Below are 15,139 nucleotides of genomic sequence, written 5' to 3' on the forward strand. Positions count from 1 at the left end.
TGGAGTGCCCAGAGGCACTCGTTTCTTTACCCATCATACGACCTCCCGATTGGAAATTTCCTTTCGAGACCATGTGTGATGCACATGATCACGCCATCAGACTAGTGCCGGTTCAATGCAAGGATAATCAGCATTATGCCATATCTTATGCAAATAAGACATTGACCGGAGTTCAGTGACAACGGAGAAGGAACTTTTGGCACTGGTATTTGCCACAAGTTCATATCCTACTTGGTTGGTGCAAAGGTGATAGTATACACGGATCATGCTACACCAAAGTACCTCTTAACCAAGAAGGATGCCAAGTCACAACTCATCCGTTGGATTTTGCTCCTACAAGATTTTGATCTGGAAACCAAAGGGAAGAAAGGAGCAGAGAATCAAGTGGTTGTTCATCTCTTAAGGATGCAAGTAAGGGATCAGAATTACCATTTGATGACTACTTGAGAGATGAGACTCTTCTGAAGGTCACTATATCTAGCCCAGGATATAAGAACTTGGTGAATTTCATGGTGACTGGATATATACCTTTAGGAGAAGACAATAAGAAGTTAATCCACCTCAGAAAATACCACCTTTGGGACGACCACCTATCTATTCAAAGTCTGTGCTAATGGTTCACTCCGCAGCTGCAACCCGCTATGTGAGACCCGCAAGATCCTTGAGCGTGCCACCTCTTGCCATAGGGAGCATATCACGGAGTATTCCTATGGTCGAACCGCCCGAATTAATCCGGCTCAAGTGTGCTAACCATCACCATAAATGTAATTTCGTCTAACACGCACTTCAAACGGAGTAATCCGACAGTCCAGTCGGGTAAAGTCCCGATGAAACCACCTGAGCTGCGATTGAAACCCAAAGCTTTACATGCAACTCACACGAAGGTGAGTCCAGAGAGTACAATATTTCACAAATTCTTACATCACAGAGTCTTAACTTAAGTATTATAAACCAAGTTTGAAATCTCAGAAAGGTACATAGAATTCAAATTTAAAGTAGTTCAGAGTTCAACTGCAGCGGAAATAAAGTGAGTTCTAAATGATGATACAATATGTCATGATGAAGCCCGTACATGACATCACTCGGCATTGTCATCGTTGGCTGGAGTCGGATCCCACTCCACTAACCAACCAGGAGGTAAAGTACATGGGCAAGTCAAGCTAGCTATCTGATCTTCAAACGTATCACCTGAAAACAAAGTTGAGCCACAAGCAAGGCTGAGTATACTAATACTCAGCAAGGCTTTCCCAACTATGGGTATACTTAGCCCACTACCTAGACATGCAATGCTTTTGGCTGGAGGGGTTTGTTTCACCGAAAAGCAACTAAGAGTAACTCCTTAATTTCCAATTTTAGCTTCAAAATTCTAGTTCAATTAACCATTCTATGTGAGCATCTATTCAAAAGCATACATGGTGGAAAACAATTATTTTTCATCATTCAACCATATTCGTCATCATCATTGTTCCACTTTTTACTCTATGTGGCAAAAGGGTTAAGCAGTCTCAATAACCGTGAGAAACAGACAATTCGAATCGAATTTGTTAACCTGGTCAGGCAGACCTAATCACACGCATGGGAACAGAGTCCCCACGCAACATTTCCCCTTTCTTTCCAACTCGTGGATCAGGGTCACCATCCTCAACTATAGAGTACGCAGACTCTGCACCCGCATGTGCGCGCATGAGAACAAGTTCAAAGAGGGTAAGGGAAAAGTTGTAACACCCTAATTTAAATTCCAGCTTTTAATAATAAATTTAATAGGCTTTATTTAAATTTCTAAGGATTTTTGTGTTTAGACTTGCATTTAATCTAATCTTGGTTCCATAAGTAATTAAAATTTATCATAGGGTTAACTTTGTTGTTGCATTCATGCTGATGCATAGTTTTTAATTGAGTGAGTGTGGTTTGGATTCAAACTTGTATTTGAATTAAAACATGTTTGTTTGTTTTAGAAATAGAATAGAAAAGGAAAAGAGGACCCAGCCCAAACCCAAAACAGAAAATCAAACCAAACCCAAAGCCCAGCCCGCCTTCCCTTCTCTTTTCCCTCCCGCTCGGCCCTTTCTCTCCCATGCTGATCCAGCGCTGCGGCCCACTCCCATGCTTCAGTGCTGCTTCCGCGTGCCACGCACCATTCCCCTGGTCCCACGCGCCAGAGACTCGAACTTCCCCGTGGTCCACACTCCAGTCACAGCAGACCGCGCAGCGCAGCGCAGCGCCTCGCGTCGCTCTCCCTCTGCCACATCGGGCCCGCTACCCCGTTTCCCTCAGCTCGCCTGGCCCAGCGCTCGCACAGCCCGGCTTCCGCTCCCAGCTAGCGCGCGCGCCCTCCTCTCACCCCGCCTGACGCCTGGGCCTGCAGCTCAGCGCACATGCGCAACGGCGCCCTCCTTTCCCCGCTCGGCCGCTTCACACGCACGACCCGGCGCTCGGCCCAGCTCGGCCGCTGCCTCAGCCCGCGCGCGACGCCCCGCTCCGCAGCAGCTCCAGCTCCAGCTCAGCCGCGTTCGTGCCCGTGCGACTGACCAATGGGCCCCACTTGTCGGCGCCACCCTCCCGCAAACCACACGCGCGTCGACTTAGTCTGCCGTCCGGACCCCACCTGCCAGCCACTCCACCCGCCCACGCACTCGCCCGACACCTGCGTCCCGCTGACATGCCAGGCCCACCGGTCAGATCTATCCCCCCCTTCCTTTCCCCCTCCGTGCAACAGCCGCGTCCGAGATGACCGGCGAGATCGCCCCGCGCCCCTTAAACCGGCCCATGACGCACCCCTGGAACCCTAATCCCCACCCCGCAGCAGCCCAGAACCCTAGCGCCGCCTTTGCCACGACCCGCGGCTCGGAGCAGAGCACCCCGCCGCGGCCACGCCGCTCCGCCGCACCGGAGGCCCGGACAAGCCGCGCAGGAGCATCGCCATGGGACCATAAACGTCACCAAGCCCTTCTTCCCCGCCCTCGACCCCGTTGCGCACGGAATTCTTCATGGAGGAGCGTTGCCGACCCACCCCTGCGCCGCCGCGATTCCTCCTCGACGACCACCCTACGCGCCGAATCACGCCGCCCCGCGCCCTCGGTGAGCACTTCAAGACGCCCCTCTTCCTTTTGCGCGTGCTGTAGTGGCGAGTATGCCACTCTGGTGGCCAGAGCACCACCCCGGCGTTCCGCCGCCGCCACTCCACCGCGGCCACGTCCGGTGCAGCACGACTCAGCCCCGCACGGGCCTCGTTTCCACTTGAGTTAGAGCCGCGCACACGCACCGGCACACTTGCGCCAGACCCGAACCCCGTAGCAGCCTAACACGTGCACGCCGGTGAACTTTGCCGCGTAGGTCCGCCCCCCGCCCCCCGCCGTCGCGCACGCCATCCCGAACTCCGGTTCCCCGTTTTGAGCGCACAGGTGGATCACGCACTCCGCGTAGATCCTCCCTAACCCAAATACCAGCCGTTTTGACCATCGGAGCGTCGAGTTTGATGAAGTCCGGCGAGGAAACGAGGAGCGCCACCGCGGGAAGCTTCGCTAGCGACTCGCGCCGCCGCTCCCTCACAACCCCAACCCTGAGCCGTCCGATCAAGAATGGACGCTCAAGATTAGATCGAATCCCATCAGTTCTGAGCCGCCAGATCGCGATCCGAAGGCCCAAAATAGAAGGTACCAGTTCGGCCTGGCGACCTTTCTAAAGAGCCCCTCCATTTTTCTATTTTTAACCCGCAGTCCACCATAGTGTAAAAGTAATTCCAGATAAACCCCTACTTTTACGTTTTAAACCCTGAGCTCTCCAGAATTAGAACCCGCAGTCCACCCTTGGCAATTTTGCGTGCTAACCCTTGTAGCTAAGGTTTAATTACGTTTAAGCCCTCAGTTTTTGCAGAAAACCCCCTGGAACTTAGTTTTTCTTGCAGATAAGCCCCTAGAACTTGTTTTTAGCCTAGATTATGCGTTTTAGCTCCGTTTTGGGCGTTCTTTATGTCCACGCAATCGTTGTGATGCGTAGAATAATTTTAGACTAGTTTAGTGTGCTGTTTTTATGTATTGATGTACTGTTTCTTAGCTTTTGTTAGTGTTTGCTTGTATGCTTATTATTGTGCATTGTTTTGGCCATGTGTTCGTGAGTAGACATTGATCCATCTGAGGAGCCCCAGTACCAGTACCCAGAGCAGCCGTCTTCCGACCAGTTTGAGTAGCAGCAGGAGCAGTACGAGGAAGGCAAGTATAACATGAACAACCTATCACTTTTAAATACAATTTCATACTGTATTTTAATATTGTATGCCTATAAGGACTTTCCTAGCCACTTTATATCCTTTATATATATCCTTTGGGTTGCATTTTGGTTAGTTGTGCTAGGTGCCGCGCTATAACACATAATGGTCCTTTATAATTAATTTGATTAATGGTATATGCAACTTAATTCTGAGAGTGACCCTCTGTGTGGCTTGAGTGGTTCACGTCTCGTTAAAATTGGTTTTGTTAGAAACTTGGTTTAGGGGGCCAGCACGGTGCTTACTGCCTGGTTGGCCACTCTCCATAAGGACCGGTTCATAGAGCGACAACCTGGGACAACAGCGCTACCACAAGACTGGAATGGGACGGTCTTGGCTTACTACTTAGGTCATTTTGGTTCGGGAGTAACTTACCGACGGGGCATGGGGGGTGGTGAGCTTCAATGGTGGCCAGGCTACGAGGCTTGGTGTGCGTACCCCTCGAGGTGGTTACCATCGTTGCGGAGCCTGATTCCTTAGCGGTTACACCTTACCAACGTGTCCTTTGTAACGGCCTCGTAGTGAGTTTGCTAGTCATCTCACCTAAGGAAGTGTGATGAACCACTAGCGTAGCTCACGACTTGTGGGTAAAGATGTGCAACCTCTGCAGAGTGTAAAACTGGTATACTAGCCGTGCTCACGGTCATGAGCGGCCCAGATCCTCCTTTTGATTAGTGGGGTTATCTCCTTCCGACGAGGGAGGTGCCTCTCGGGGTTACCTTGGTGGTTTCGGTTTGGTTCTCAGTAATAACTAGATTAATTCTAATTAATTACTATGTAACTGGGTTTATGGTAAATCATCAACTTGTAGTAAATAGCTTTAATAAAATTTTGCCAAGACTTAAAAGCTAATGCAGACAGTCAGCCAACCTAGAGCCTCATAGTTTGTGTTATACTTGTTGAGTACAAGTTGTGTACTCACTCTTGCCTCTTCTCTACTTTTCCTCTTGGATACTCTACTGCTGCTCAGTTCCTGCCGATGCGAGGGAGTTCGCTCAGCACTTCCAGGACTACGAGGACTTCTAGGCATTCGTCTCCCAGTCGACGTCCCTGTGGCGCCCTGCTCAGCTTCCGACGAGAGTTATCATTTATGTATTACGCTTCTGCATACTCTGTATCAGACATTTTGTCATTACTGTAATAAATACATTCGTATTCGCTTTATTATATTTTTTACGTGATATGTGATGTGATATATTGTTCATTCTGTTGTATATACGTGTGACTTGATCCTGGCACGTATATGATTGCTCGGTTTATGTCCTTTTATAAACCGGGTGTTACAAAGTGGTATCAGAGCCGTATCGACTGTAGGACGAAGCTTAGATAGAACTGGTCGAGTTTTAGGACTTCTTCTCTCCAATCCTTGCCTGCTGAAACTATTTTACTATTATACCCCTTGAATTCTAAGACTTTTACTCGTCTTGCCTTGATTTCTCTCTCTGAAGAATAGTTTTCGTAGATTTTGGCTTGAATCAGTCATCTGACCACCCTGAGTATGAGCTAGGTGACCCTTTTATAATAATACGATAGCACGTTCTGCGACGCATTGTGTTAGTCGAGTTGTTTGTTAAACTCGGCTAAGTCGTGAAAATTGTCTGCTTGTTATTATACTGCATGTTTGATTTGGATTTTTGAATGATTGCATAGCTTAGTAGTTTAAATTTGTTTAATGAAAATCAGTATTAAATTAAAGTTAATTAATAAAATGAGTTAGATCGTTGGGGGTAAAACCATCCACTCTATCCTGTCTACTTTATCATGTCTAAGTCTTTCTCGCAGAAAAATATCGTATCCATCTGAATTTATTTCTGCAATATCCTTACTCATGAAATCTTTTGTCCAAAATCAGATGGTGAACACCAGGAGCACCGGTTCCGGTTCTGGCCAGCAGCAGGGTCAGAACAACCAGGGTACCGGGTTGCCGATGCCTCCACCCTTGACTCCGGAGCAGTTCTTTCAGCTCCAGATGCAGATGATGGCCACCCTGAACAACACTGTTCAGGCACTGCAGCAGATCCACACTCAGCCTCCGCCTCCTCCACCGCCGCAGCCCCGCGATAGGCGTGCCGAGTTTCTGAGGGGCCACCCGCCGATGTTCTCTCACACGTCCGACCCTCTTTAGGCTGACGACTGGCTCCGTGCAGTGGAGCGCCAGCTGGACATCGCCCAGTGTGATGATCGTGAGCGCGTCTTGTACGCAGCAGGATAGCTGCGAGGGGCAGCTTTGGACTGGTGGGAGTCCCACCCAGTTCAGGACCGCGAGGCTCTCACCTGGCTCCAGTTCCGAGAGCGGTTCCACAGCCACAACGTCCCCGTGGGCATTATGAAGATGAAGCAGAAGGAGTTCCTTGCACTGAAGCAGGTAATCTCAGATGTAATCATTCAGAGTTTCCTTTTGAGCTAATACACCCTTGTTCTATCTTTCTGAATCATGAAATAATCCTTCGGTGTATATATCTGTCTTTTCCACTTCAGGGAACTATGTCGGTCACGGAGTATCGTGATCGCTTTCTGTAGCTTGCTCGCTACGCCCCTGCCGATGTTGCGGATGACCGCAAGAAGCAGGAGCACTTCATGGAGGCCCTTGAGGACTACCTCCAGTACGCGCTGCTCAACCTCCGCTTCGACGACTTCAACCATCTGGTTGACAGCGCGCTCAACACTGAGCGCAAGCACTTGGAGATGGAGGACAAGAAGAGGAAGATTATTCCCGTTGCTTCTGGCAGCAACACTCGTCCTCGCCTCCAGCCGCCTCAGCAGTACCAGCAGCAGCAGTACCGGCCTCCCCAGCAGTACCAGCAGAGGCCGCAGCAGTACCCACCTCAATAGCAGCAGCAGGCAGGTCAGGGCCCGAGGTTACCATCACCTCCGGCTCGTGCTGCTCCACCAGCTCCGCCAGCACCGCAGGCTCCACGGCAGGCAGCTCCTCCCGCCGGACAGCAGGCTCTAGCACCTCCTCGCACGTGCTTTCACTGCGGCCAGCCGGGGCACTACGCCAATGCTTGCCCCTGGAAGGCACAGGCGGGACAGCAGGGGCGCCCAGCTCAGCCCAGGGCGCCACTTCAGGGCAGAGTGAACCACGTGACGGCCGAGTCAGCGGTCGAGGCTCCTAACGTGGTTATTGGTATGTTCTTGGTCAACTCCCACCCAGCTACAGTGCTTTTCGATACTGGTGCTACTCACTCATTCATCACCAAGTCATATGTTGAGCAGCATAGTTTCTTTACCACCCCATTAAAGAAGTATCTGCTAGTCTCTTCACCGGGAGGGGAGTTGAGATCCCATATTGTTAGCCCTCGAGTCAGTATAGCCATAAGGGGGGCAACGTTCAGTGCTGATCTGAGGGTGCTAGACACCAAGGGTATTGATGTGATTCTGGGAATGGATACTCTTGCCACGTGGGGAGTCAGAATTGATTGTGCTCAGCGGTCAGTTCGCTTGTTAGCATCTAATGGCCAAAGAGGTGACAGTCAGTGCTACAGAGCCTTCTGGTTTTCTTCATCAGATGGAGGCTAGACCCATGGATGGTATTCGCGTGGTGTCTGAATTCCCAGACGTCTTTCCAGAAGACTTGCTAGAAGAAGGAAGAGGAGTTGATGAAGACATATCATAATCCCTTTGCTAGCCAGCCCAGAATCTCGGGACGAGATTCCTGTAAGGGGGTAGGATTTGTAACACCCTAATTTAAATTCCAACTTTTAATAATAAATTTAATTGGCTTTATTTAAATTTCTAAAGATTTTTGTGTTTAGACTTACATTTAATCTAATCTTGGTTCCATAAGTAATTAAAATTTATCATAGGGTTAACTTTGTTGTTGCATTCATGCTGATGCATAGTTTTTAATTGAGTGAGTGTGGTTTGGATTCAAACTTGTATTTGAATTCAAACATGTTTGTTTGTTTTAGAAATAGAATAGAAAGGAAAAGAGGACCCAGCCCAAACCCAAAACAGAAAATCAAACCAAACCCAAAACCCAGCCCGCCTTCCCTTCTCTTTTCCCTCCCGCTCGGCCCTTTCTCTCCCATGCTGATCTAGCGCTGCGGCCCACTCCCACGCTTCAGGGCTGCTTCCGCGTGCCACGCACCATTCCACTGGTCCCACGCGCCAGAGACTCGAACTTCCCCGCGGTCCACACTCCAGTCACAGCAGACCGCGCAGCGCAGTGCAGCGCCTCGCATCGCTCTCCCTCTGCAACATCGGGCCCGCTACCCCGTTTCCCTCAGCTCGCCTAGCCCAGCGCTCGCACGGCCCGGCTTCCGCTCCCAGCTAGCGCCCGCGCCCTCCTCTCACCCCGCCTGACGCCTGGGCCCTACAGCTCAGCGCACACGCGCAACGGCGCCCTCCTTTCCCCGCTCGGCCGCTTCACGCGCACAACCCGGCGCTCGGCCCAGCTCGGCCGCTGCCTCAGCCCGCGCGCGACGCCCCGCTCCGCAGCAGCTCCAGCTCCGGCTCAGCCGCGTTCATGCCCGTGTGACTGACCAGTGGGACCCACTTGTCGGTGCCACCCTCCCGCAAACCGCGCGCGCATCGACTCAGTCTTCCGTCCGGACCTCACCTGCCAGCCACTCCACCCGCCCACGCACTCGCCCGACACCCGCGTCCTGCTGACACGCCAGGCCCACCAGTCAGATCTATCCTCCCCTTCCTTTCCCCCTCCGCGCAACAGCCGCGTCCGAGATGACCAGCGAGATCGCCGGGATCCCCTTCCCGCTGCTCCATGCCGCAATCCTCGCCCCGCGCCCCTTAAACCGGCCCGTGACGCACCCCTGGAACCCTAATCCCCACCCCGCAGCCGCCCAGAACCCTAGCGCCACCTTTGCCACGACCCGCGGCTCGGAGCAGAGCACCCCGCCGCGGCCACGCCGCTCCGCCGCACCGGAGGCCCGGACAAGCCGCGCAGGAGCATCGCCGTGGGACCATAAACGTCACCGAGCTCTTCTTCCCCATCCTCGGCTCCGCTGCGCACGGAATTCTTCGTGGAGGAGCGCTGCCGACCCACCCCTGCACCGCCGGGATTCCTCCTCGACGACCACCCTGCGTGCCGAATCACGCCGCCCCGCGCCCTCGGTGAGCACTTCAAGACGCCCCTCTTCCTTTTGCGCGTGCTGTAGTGGCGAGTATGCCACTCTGGTGGCCAGAGCACCACCCCGGCGTTCCGCCGCCGCCACTCCGCCGCGGCCACGTCCGCTGCAGCACGACTCAGCCCCGCACGGGCCTCGTTTCCACTTGAGTTAGAGCCGCGCACATGCACCGGCACACTTGCGCCAGACCCGAACCCCGTAGCAGCCTAACACGTGCACGCCGGTGAACTTTGCCGCTCAGGTCCGCCCCCCCCCCCCCGCCGTCGCGCACGCCATCCCGAACTCCGGTTCCCCGTTTTGAGCGCACATGTGGATCACGCGCTCCGCGTAGATCCTCCCTAACCCAAATACCAGCCGTTTCGACCATCGGAGCGTCGAGTTCGATGAGGTTCGGCGAGGAAACGTGGAGCGCCACCGCGGGAAGCTTCGCCGGCGACTCACGCCGCCGCTCCCTCACAACCCCAGCCCTGATCGAATCCCATCAGTTTTGAGCCGCCAGATCGTGATCCGAAGGCCCAAAATAGAAGGTACCGGTTCGGCCTGGCGATCTTTCTAAAGAGCCCCTCCATTTTTCTATTTTTAACCCGCAGTCCACCATAGTGTAAAAGTAATTCCAGATAAACCCCTACTTTTACGTTTTAAACCCTGAGCTCTCCAGAATTAGAACCCGTAGTCCACCCTTGGCAATTTTGCGTGCTAACCCTTGCAGCTAAGGTTTAATTACATTTAAGCCCTTAGTTTTTGCAGAAAACCCCCTGGAACTTAGTTTTTCTCGCAGATAAGCCCCTAGAACTTGTTTTTAGCCTAGATTATGCATTTTAGCTCCGTTTCGGGCGTTCTTTATGTCCACGCGATCGTTGTGATGTGTAGAATAATTTTAGACTAGTTTAGTGTGCTGTTTTTATGTATTGATGTACTGTTTCTTAGCTTTTGTTAGTGTTTGCTTGTATGCTTAGTATTGTGCATTGTTTTGGCCATGTGTTCGTGAGTAGACATTGATCCATCTGAGGAGCCCCAGTACCAGTACCCAGAGCAGCCGTCTTCCGACCAGTTTGAGCAGCAGCAGGAGCAGTACGAGGAAGGCAAGTATAACATGAACAACCTATCACTTTTAAATACAATTTCATACTGTATTTTAATATTGTATGCCTATAAGGACTTTCCTAGCCACTTTATATCCTTTATATATATCCTTTGGGTTGCATTTTGGTTAGTTGTGCTAGGTGCCGCGCTATAACACATAATGGTCCTTTATAATTAATTTGATTAATGGTATATGCAACTTAATTCTGAGAGTGACCCTCTGTGTGGCTTGAGTGGTTCACGTCTCGTTAAAATTGGTTTTGTTAGAAACTTGATTTAGGGGGCCAGCATGGTGCTTACTGCCTGGTTGGCCACTCTCCATAAGGACCGGTTCATAGAGCGACAACCTGGGACAACAGCACTACCACAAGACTGGAATGGGACAGTCTTGGCTTACTAATTAGATAATTTTGGTTCGGGAGTAACTTACCGACGGGGCATGGGGGGTGGTGAGCTTCAATGGTGGCCAGGCTACGAGGCTTGGTGTGCGTACCCCTCGAGGTGGTTACCATCGTTGCGGAGCCTGATTCCTTAGCGGTTACACCTTACCAACGTGTCCTTTGTAACGGCCTCGTAGTGAGTTTGCTAGTCATCTCACCTAAGGAAGTGTGATGAACAACTAGCATAGCTCACGACTTGTGGGTAAAGATGTGCAACCTCCACAGAGTGTAAAACTGGTATACTAGCCGTGCTCACGGTCATGAGGGCCCATATCCTCCTTTTGATTAGTGGGGTTATCTCCTTCCGATGAGGGAGGTGTCTCTCGGGGTTACCTTGGTGGTTTCGGTTTGGTTCTCAGTAATAACTTGATTAATTCTGATTAATTACTATGTAACTGGGTTTATGGTAAATCATCAACTTGTAGTAAATAGCTTTAATAAAATTTTGCCAAGACATAAAAGCTAATGCAGATAGTCAGCCAACCTAGAGCCTCATAGTTTGTGTTATACTTGTTGAGTACAAGTTGTGTACTCACTCTTGCCTCTTCTCTACTTTTCCTCTTGGATACTCTACTGCTGCTCAGTTCCTGCCGATGCGAGGGAGTTCGCTCAGCGCTTCCAGGACTACAAGGACTTCCAGGCATTCGTCTCCCAGTAGACGTCCCTGTGGCGCCCTGCTCAGCTTCCGACGAGAGTTATCATTTATGTATTACGCTTCCGCATACTCTGTATCAGACATTTTGTCATTACTTTAATAAATACATTCATATTCGCTTTATTATATTTTTTTACGTGATATGTGCTGTGATATACTGTTCATTTTGTTGTATATATGTGTGACCTGATCCTGTCACATATATGATTGCTCGGTTTATGTCCTTTTATAAACCGGGTGTTATAGAGTGGTATCAGAGCCGTATCGGCTGTAGTACGAAGATTAGATAGAACTGGTCGAGTTTTAGGACTTCTTCTCTCCAATCCTTGCCTGCTAAAACTATTTTACTATTATACCCCTTAAATTCTATGACTTTTACCCGTCTTGCCTTGATTTCTCTCTCTGGGGAATAGTTTTCGTAGATTTTGGCCTGAATCAGTCATCTGACCACCATGAGTATTAGCTAGGTGACCCTTTTATAATAATACGATAGCACGTTCTGCGACCCAGTTCAGGACCGCGAGGCTCTCACCTGGCTCCAGTTCCGAGGGCGGTTCCGCAGCCACAACGTCCCCGCGGGCATTATGAAGATGAAGCAGAAGGAGTTCCTTGTACTGAAGCAGGTAATCTCAGATGTAATCATTCAGAGTTTCCTTTTGATCTAATACCCCCTTGTTCTATCTTTCTGAATCATGAAATAATCCTTCGGTGTATATATCTGTCTTTTCCACTTCAGGGGACTATGTCGGTCACGGAGTATCATGATCGCTTTCTGCAGCTTGCTCGCTACGCCCCTGCCGATGTTGCGGATGACCGCAAGAAGCAGGAGCACTTCATGGAGGCCCTTGAGGACTACCTCCAGTACGCGCTGCTCAACCTCCGCTTCGATGACTTCAACCATCTGGTTGATAGCGCACTCAACACTGAGCGCAAGCACTTGGAGATGGAGGACAAGAAGAGGAAGATTGTTCCCGTTGCTTCCGGCAGCAACACTCGTCCTCGCCTCCAGCCGCCTCAGCAGTACCAGCAGCAGCAGTGTCGGCCTCCCAATCAGTACTAGTAGCAGTACCGTCCACTCTGTTCTACGCGTTACAACGATCGCGTGGACATAAAGAACGCTTAAAACAGAGCTAAAACGCAAAATCTAGGCCAAAAACAAGATCCAGGGACCTATTTGTAAGAAAACTGGAGTTTCTAGGGGTTTTCTGCAAAAACCGAGGGCCTAAACATAATTAAACCTTAGTTCTAAGGTCTAACTCATAAAAGAACAAGTGCTGGACAGTGGGTTCTATTCTGGGAAAACTCAGGGTCTAAAACGTAAAAGAAAGGGCAGATTTGGAAATACTTTTCAACTGAGATGGACTGCGGGTTTATTTAAAAGAAACCCAGGGTCTCTTTAGCAAAACTACCAGGCCGAAGGGGTACGCGTGGTTTTCGGCCATTGGATCTAGATCTGATGGCTTGGATCTAAACGGCTTGGGTTCTAATCGCGGCCGTTGGCCTCTGATCTAACAGTCCGAGTGAAAGGGGGCGGGGAACGGCGGCGGAAGGCGTCGGCGGCGTGCTCCCGTTCTTGGCCTTCCCGGGGTCAAAAGGGACGGGATCAGGGTCGGGAGGGGACCACGTGACACGCGTAATCCACCTGGGTGCTCGGAGCAGCGAAGCGAGGCTTGGGACGGCGTGCGCGGCGGCGGTGGCGGGCGCACGCGGCGGGGCATCGCCGGCGTGAGCTCGCGCGGCCACTGGGGTGCATTACAGGCTAAAATATCTAGCGTAAAAGCATGGTGGGGAACTGGGGGTGCTCACCGAGCTTGGAAACGGTCGGTGGCGTGACGCAACGGCGCCGGCGGTGAGGACCTGCGGTGGAGACGGGGCGGAGCTCGCGGTCCGGGTGCGGTGGCGTCCCTCCGGGTCCCTGGGCTCCTCGATTCGGTGTGCGGTCGGGCTGTGGAGGCGAACTGAGGGTCAGGGCGGAGCGTAACACGCCGGCGACGTGAAATTGCGGTGGCGACAGAGCTTACTTGCTGCGAGATCTCGGGCAAATTCCCATGCACGCAGGCCACGGAGTCGGGAGTGGAGGCCTTGGTGAGTTTCCTGGGCCCGAGATGAAGCTGTGGTGGGGTGTTGCAGGTCCCGGGACGCAGCGTGATGGCGTGGCCGCGGCGGCGCAGCGAGCTCTGCTCCGGTGGAGCAAGGGGAGGCGGCGGCTAGGGTTTGCCGGGCGGCGCGTGGGGTGGATGGGGTGCAGGGGAGTCACAGGGCGGTTTAAAAAGGCAATAGCCCGTGGATCCTCGGCGTGCGGGTCTGCGGGGAAGGTCGCGGGAATCTCGGGCGGACGTTGCAGCTGGCCGTTTGCGCGAGCGTGACGCGGAAGGGACGAAGCTGGCAGGCGGGCCCGGGGCGCAATGAGAGAGAGGGCGACGCGGGCTGCGGGATCGCGGGCGCGGAGCAGGCCGGGGTGGAGTGGGGGCACGGTGGAGTGGGCCGCTCGGTGCGGACCGAGCGCGAACTGGGCCGAAGGAGCGGGCCGCGGCTGAGCGACGCGCTGGGTTGGGCCACGGGGGAAAGCTGGGTCGCGGGCTGAGGAAAGAGATGGAGAGGGTTGGGCCAGCCGGGTTGGGCTGGGTTGGTTCTTGGGTTTTGGGTGGGTTTAGGGGTCTTCTATTTTCCTTTTCTATTTCTAATTCAAACAAGTCTATTTGAATTCAAACAAAATTTGAATTCAACTCTAACACTCAAACAAATAAATCAATGCTCCAGCATGAATGCAACAACACAATTAAACCTAAGGAAAATTTTAATTACTTGAGGAACAAAAATTGGATTAAATGCAAGACTAGCACAAAAATCCTTAGAAATTTGAATAAAGCCAATTAAATTTATTATAAAATGCTGAAATTTAAATTAGGGTGTTACAGACCCTACCCCCTTAAAGAAATCTCGTCCCCGAGATTTAGCTGGGCTGGCTAGCAAAGAGATCTGGATAGGTCTTCCTCAACTCATCTTCTCGCTCCCATGTAGCCTCAGCTTCACTGTGGTGACTCCACTGAACTCTGCACATCTTGATGCGCTTGTTTCGAGTAACCCTTTCTGATGTCGCCATAATCCTCACCGGATGCTCAGTATAAGTCAGATCTTCCTGAACCTCTAATCCATCCAGTAATGCCTGCTCCTCGGGTACTCGCAGACACTTTTTCAGCTGAGATATATGGAAGACATCATGAACTCCTGAGAGGCTGGTGGGCAACTCCAGGCGATAAGCAACTTCGCCTTTCCTCTCTAGCACCTTGAATGGACCAACATACCGAGGTGCTAACTTCCCCTTGACATTAAACCTACAGATTCCCCTCATCGGAGACATCTTCAGGTATACATGATCACCAACACTGAAAGTCAGGTCCCTCCGTTTGCCATCTGCATAGCTCTTTTGCCTACTCTGTGCGATCCTCAGATTTTCCTGCACAGCTTGTACCATCTGCTCTGCATCTTCTATAATGTCAGGGCCAAAGAGCTGCTTCTCACCAATCTGATCCCAATAGAGAGGAGTCCTGCATTTTCTGCCATACAATGCCTCGAAGGGGGACTTCTTCAGACTGGCCTGGTAGCTGTT

This window comes from Panicum virgatum, chromosome 8K (assembly GCF_016808335.1).
Source record: "Panicum virgatum strain AP13 chromosome 8K, P.virgatum_v5, whole genome shotgun sequence".
Classification (NCBI taxonomy): domain Eukaryota; kingdom Viridiplantae; phylum Streptophyta; class Magnoliopsida; order Poales; family Poaceae; genus Panicum; species Panicum virgatum.